The sequence below is a fragment of the Choloepus didactylus genome, chromosome 8 (assembly GCF_015220235.1).
Source record: "Choloepus didactylus isolate mChoDid1 chromosome 8, mChoDid1.pri, whole genome shotgun sequence".
Lineage (NCBI taxonomy): Eukaryota > Metazoa > Chordata > Mammalia > Pilosa > Megalonychidae > Choloepus > Choloepus didactylus.
In genome coordinates, this window is record NC_051314.1 from 115,339,851 (window position 1) to 115,345,780 (window position 5,930).

The 5,930-nt window shown below is 39.6% G+C and overlaps 1 pseudogene; it reads right to left on the bottom strand.

Annotated features, from left to right (window-relative positions):
* Nucleotides 1–2,075: 2,075 nt before the first annotated feature.
* LOC119542887 lies at nucleotides 2,076–5,546 on the bottom strand (annotated as a pseudogene).
* Between the last annotated feature and the right edge of the window lie 384 nt (nucleotides 5,547–5,930).

The following is a 5,930-nucleotide window of genomic DNA, read 5'->3' on the forward strand; positions in this document are numbered from 1 at the left end:
TACATTAAAGGAAGCATAATACAATGATTCTATTAGTTACAGTCTCTAGTTTATGCTGATTGCATCCCTCCCCCAATGCCTCCCCATTTTTAACACCTTGCAAGGTTGACATTTGCTTGTTCTCCCTCGTAAAAGAACAGATTTGTACATTTTATCACAATTGTTGAATACTCTAGATTTCACCAAGTTACACAGTCCCAGTCTTTATCTTTCCTCCTTTCTTGTGGTGTCTCACATGCTCCCCACCTTCCTCTCTCAACCGTATTCATAGTTACCTTTGTTCAGTGTACTTACATTGTTGTGCTACCATCTCCCAAAATTGTGTTCCAAACCACGCACTCCTGTCTTCTATCACCCCTGTAGTGCTCCCTTTAGTATTTCCTGTAGGACAGGTGTCTTGTTCACAAAGTCTCTCATTGTCTGTTTGTGAGAAAATATTTTGAGCTCTCCCTCATATTTGAAGGACAGCTTTGCTGGATATAGGATTCTTGGTTGGCGGTTTTTCTCTTTCAGTATCTTAAATATATCACACCACTTCCTTCTTGCCTCCATGGTTTCTGCTGAGAGATCCGCACTTAGTCTTATTAAACTTCCTTTGTATGTAATGGATCGCTTTTCTCTTGCTGCTTTCAGGATTCTCTCTTTGTCTTTGACATTTGAAAATCTGATTATTAGGTGTCTTGGCATAGGCCTATTCATATATCTTCTGTTCGGAGTATGCTGTGCTTCTTGGATCTGTAATTTTATGTCTTTCATAAGAGATGGGAAATTTTCATTAATTATTTCCTCTATTATTGCTCCTTCTGGGACACCAATGATACGTACATTATTGTACTTTGTTTCATCCTTGAGTTCCCGGAGACGTTGCTCATATTTTTTCATTCTTTTCTCCATCTGCTCCTTTGCGTGTAGGCTTTCAGGTGTTTTGTTCTCCAGTTCCTGAGTGTTTTCTTCTGCCTCTTGAGATCTGCTGTTGTATGTTTCCATTGTGTCTTTCATCTCTTGTGTTGTGCCTTTCATTTCCATAGATTCTACTAGTTGTTTTTTTGAACTTTTGATTTGTGCCGTATATATGCCCAGTGTTTCCTTTACAGCCTCTATCTTTTTTGCAGTATCTTCTCTAAACTTTTTGATTTGATTTAGCATTAGTTTAAATTCCTGTATCTCAGTTGAAGTGTACATTTGTTCCTTTGACTGGGCCATAACTTTGTTTTTCTTAGTGTAGGTTGTAATTTTCTGTTGTCTAGGCATGGTTTCCTTGGTTATCCAAATCAGGTTTTCCCAGACCAGAACAGGTTCAGGTCCCAGAGGGAAGAAATATTCAGTATCTGGTTTCCCTGAGGATGTGTCTTAGAAAATTGCTCCACCCTTTGATGCCTCAGGTCACTGTGCTTTTCTGCCCAGCAGGTGATACCTGTTAGCCTATAATTCTTGACTGGTGTGAGGAGATATGGCCATGTTCCCCCAGGCTCTGGGGTCTGGTTCTGAATGGAAAGGGCCCCACCCCTTTCCTCCTAGAGAAGACAGACCTCCCAGGTGGAGGTTATTAGCATTTCAGTGGTCTTACTCTCTGCTTGTGCTGTCTCCACTCTTCTCTGAGTCACAGCCCTGGAAACTGAAAATGTCTGGGGCTTTCTCCACTGAGCCGAAAAAGAAACATATAGTCCCCTTCAGACCCAGTCCAAGGCGATCCTCCGGCTCTCCCAGGTCAGTCGTCACCCAAAGCCTCTGTTTTTTTGGGGATGTGTACCTGTAGTGAGCAGTTCACACTCGCTACTTAAAACCCCAGTTGGAGCTCAGCTGAGGTATATTTGCTTGCTGGGAGAGAGCTTCTCTCTGGCACCACGAGGCTTTGCCATTCAGGCTATGGGGGAGGGGGGGGGGTCTCACAACTTGGATCCGCAGGTTTTACTTACAGATTTTATGCTGTGTTCTCGGGCATTCCTCCCAATTCAGGTTGGTGTATGATGAGTGGATGATCTCGTTTGCCCCCCCGCAGTTATTCTGGATTATTTACTAGTTGTTTCTGGTTTTTTGTAGTTGTTCCAGGGGGACTACTTAGTTTCCACTCCTCTCTATGCTGCCATCTTGCCACTTCCAATTTGATTGGTTTTTACATCTCCATGGAAACTAAATTCTCCATTTTCATATTCATTTAACTTCTTTCTTGTCAACTTTAAGAGTTTCTTAAATTCAATAATTTCTTTTTCTAATTTACCATTTTTCTCCATTTCTTGATCCAAACGATATTCCAGAGATTGTTTAAGCTCAGTAAATTTCTTTAATTGTTCTTTTTCTTCTTCAGACAAATTGGTACCCAACAGGTTTTTCTGAAGCTGTTCAATTTAGCCCATTTGCTCTTTAATTGTAACTTTTATCTTGGTGTTTTCAATGTCAATCTTCTGCATGTGAACCTGTGTTCACTCAGCACATCGTAGTGCCTCTGTATGTCGATCCTGTGCTTCTTGCAATTCTCTCTCTACTTTTTCATTTTCATACGGATATATTTGTTCTTTTAAACGATTACATTCGCTGGTTAATTCCTCATTTCTCTTTTCCAGAAGAAGGCTTTGTTTTCCACTTTGGCTTTAAGATTTTTTATGATATCCTGAAATCGGTTTTGGATGTCAATTACAGTCTTTTCTTTACTGTCGGCTTTGTTGTGAGCATCATGCAGTTGTTGTCGAAGCAACATATTTTCACTTTGCAGTTGGGATAACCTTTCCTCTAAGGATTCTTGTTTTCCAATGTATTTACTCACTTTACCTTGTTCACTTTGATACCCGTGTTCAACCTCCTTCATTTGGCAATGTGTTTGGCTTAGGTCTCTTTGTACACATTCTAAAATCAAAATATTTTCTCTCAGAGCATCTCTTGTGTGATGGAGCTCAATTTCTAGGCTATTGAATTTAAGTTCAGCTTTAGAAATTTGTTGAGAAAGTATCTCATTTTTATCTTTTAGGTTAGACATATCAAAATTCATTTTGTTCTGTAAACAAAACCACTCATCTCTTACTCTCTGGAAGGTGAGTTCCAGGTCTTTTTTTGATATGTGACTTTGATCATGGCCATTTATTGCAGCAGCCAGTCTAGAATGGTATGATTCAACTTCTGTTTCCAATCTTTCCTTGCTTTGGTTTTCACTCTCTAATTTAGAGGTCAGCATTGCATTCTCCAATGTCAGAACATTAATCTGTCCACTATACTGAAATACTTTTTTTGTTAATTTTTCCTCATTCAGTTTTAATGTCTTTTGAAGGTCATCATTTTTTTCTTTTACAATTTCCATGTTGTCAGAATATTTCTTTTCTTTTTCATGGTTGTGATTTTTCATTGTGTCTATTTCCAATCTTAGCATGGCAATTTCATCCTGCAACATGTGATTTTTATGCAAAAGATCTTTTTCTTTTTCATGATTATCAAAAACTTCCTTTTGAGCCTTTTCTATCTCCTTTTGTTTACAAAGGTGACTGGCCAGAATTCCATCTTGTAATATTCTGGCATTCTGTTCTTGAGAAAGTTGCCTCTGGGTGTCATTTCACTCTTCTACAACCTGATTCAAATTATTTCTTACAGTCCTCAATTCCATATCTAGTGTTCAAAGAGTGTGTTCAAGTTCTTGTTTCATTTCAGCTTCTCTATTATACTGCTCTTCTTTTCTTCTTAATTGTTCTCTAACTCTGTCATACAACATATCAGCATATTTTCTTTTCTCATCTTCTTGTTTTAATGTAAATCTCAAATTGTAAAGTTCTTGTTCCCATTCCACTTTTTTATGCTCTAAGTGTGGTTTCATTTCTTTGGTTTCTGATAGCTTCTTTTGTAGTCTGCTAACCTTATTTTTCATTGTTTTAATTTTTCCTGTAAGGAGTTCACAGTGATTTTTTTAAAATTCTATTAATTTTTCATGTGAAACCACTGCATCCTGGATTTTGAATAGGATCACAGAATCTTTACAAACCATTCCAAGTTGTTCAATTAGCAACACAGAATTTTTATAATTAGGGTTAGGCAATTCACAATCCTCTGAAGTCGTTTCAGATGACTGGTCTAAGTCATCAAGGTCATCCATAAACTTAATTTCCTTTTCATCCTTGTTCTTTTCATCAGATGTTTTCTTTGCAGGCCTTTCTTCATCCTGATCTATTTCACTTAAACTGCTTCCATTATTCACTTGTGTTAGAAAGCTAGTTAGCGAATCTCTCTTCTTGAACATTGGTGCAATCACAGATTCCTTTGAGGTCAATTTTTCATTTTCATTTTTCTTTACTTCCTTCATATGCAAGGCATGACTTCTAATAGAATCATTATCCTTAAGAGGAAATTGCTATCAGTTTTTTCATTCTTTCTTTGTTGAATTAATCCATCATCATCATCCTCAGGAGCAGCAGCATACAAGTTTTCTGATACTTCCATTACACTTCTTTCTGCTTCTTCCTTTCTTCTTCAACCTGTTTCTGAAGTTGAACATTCTCTTTTTCCAAAGCCCAGAACTCTACTTGGAAAATACCTATCTCATTCTTCAACCTTTGCGTATCTTGCTGTAATTCTTGATTTTGATATACTTTTGATGTTCTGTCACTGTGGTTGGTTGTTTTCACTTCCTTCAAGCCTCTCATGTTTGTCCTCTGATTTCATTTTTAAGTCTAGTTCTGCTGACAAATCTGATTTAAATGTTTATACATCCTTGATTCTTACTGCTTTATTAGGTGCAGAATCTTTCATTTCAACGATAGGCTGAATGGGTTTCACATGAGGATGTTTCTCAGGAGAATCTTCTGCTTGTCCATTTAATATATTTTTTCCTTTCTTATCTGTGGCATCAGAAAAATGAGCAACATGCTTCTGTGGAAGACTCTCAGAGATGCTCTCAGAATCCCAAGGTGATTCTATATCTTCCTTTTCACCCAATCCTAAAGCTGACATCACATCACTTCTCTCATTTTTTTGCACTCCAACAACAAAAGTTGTATTGCCACTATTGGTTTGTTCTCTTGGAGCACTTTCAGTAATATCAATGCCAGTTTCTTTTTTTACACTTGCTGGCTTTGTTTTTCCTTCCTTTGTAACATCAGGGACTGCTGAAGTCTCCAGGAGAGGTTTTAGAACAGGGTCAGTTGATGGAAAGGCAGCATGGGAGCAGCCCTGGACTCGGACTGGCAACTCTGGGAGGGTTTCAACCACATCTTCACGTTCACTATCAGAACTATTGTTTTCTAACAAGGTTGTATTTTCTAGTTGCCCAATGCTACGATTTTCTTCTATATTTTTCCTGCATTGCTGAAAAGCAGTCATTAGCTTTGTGAAGTTTGGTTTTGGGAGAGTCTGTTCATCTTGTCTTTATCGTTCACGCTGTCTTTCCCCAGCAACAAGGCGTGCTGCCCTTTGGCCACTTTGCCGCAGCTGGCCACCCTGTGGATCTTGCCGAGGTCCCGGTCCTGGTCTCGGTCCCGGAGGAGGTACCGCGACTCGCTGTCCCTGTCTGGGCTGCCGGTGCTTGGCGACTCATCGCTCTTCCTCCTCCCGAAGCCGAAAATCCTCTTCATTGCTAACGGAGGGCTCCAGAGGCACCTCACCTGTCCCTCGGCTTTTCGCCGTCCCCCGAGCCCAGAACCAGGGCTAGAAAAGACCCCTCACAGATCACCCACAGGGAACTTCCACCTTCGGGAACATCTCCGCCCTGAATAACCGGATTGGCTTTTATAAAAGGGGTTTATTTGGTTACACAGTTACAGTCTTAAGGCCACAAAGTGTCCAAGGTAACACATTGGCAATCTGGTACCTTCACTGAAAGATGGCCAATGGTGTCCAGAAAACCTCTGTTAGCTGGGAAGGCACATGGCTGGCGTCTGCTCCAAAGTTCTGGTTTCAAAACGGCTTTTTCCCAGGGCATTCCTCTCTAGGCTGCAGTTCCTCAAAAATGTCACTCT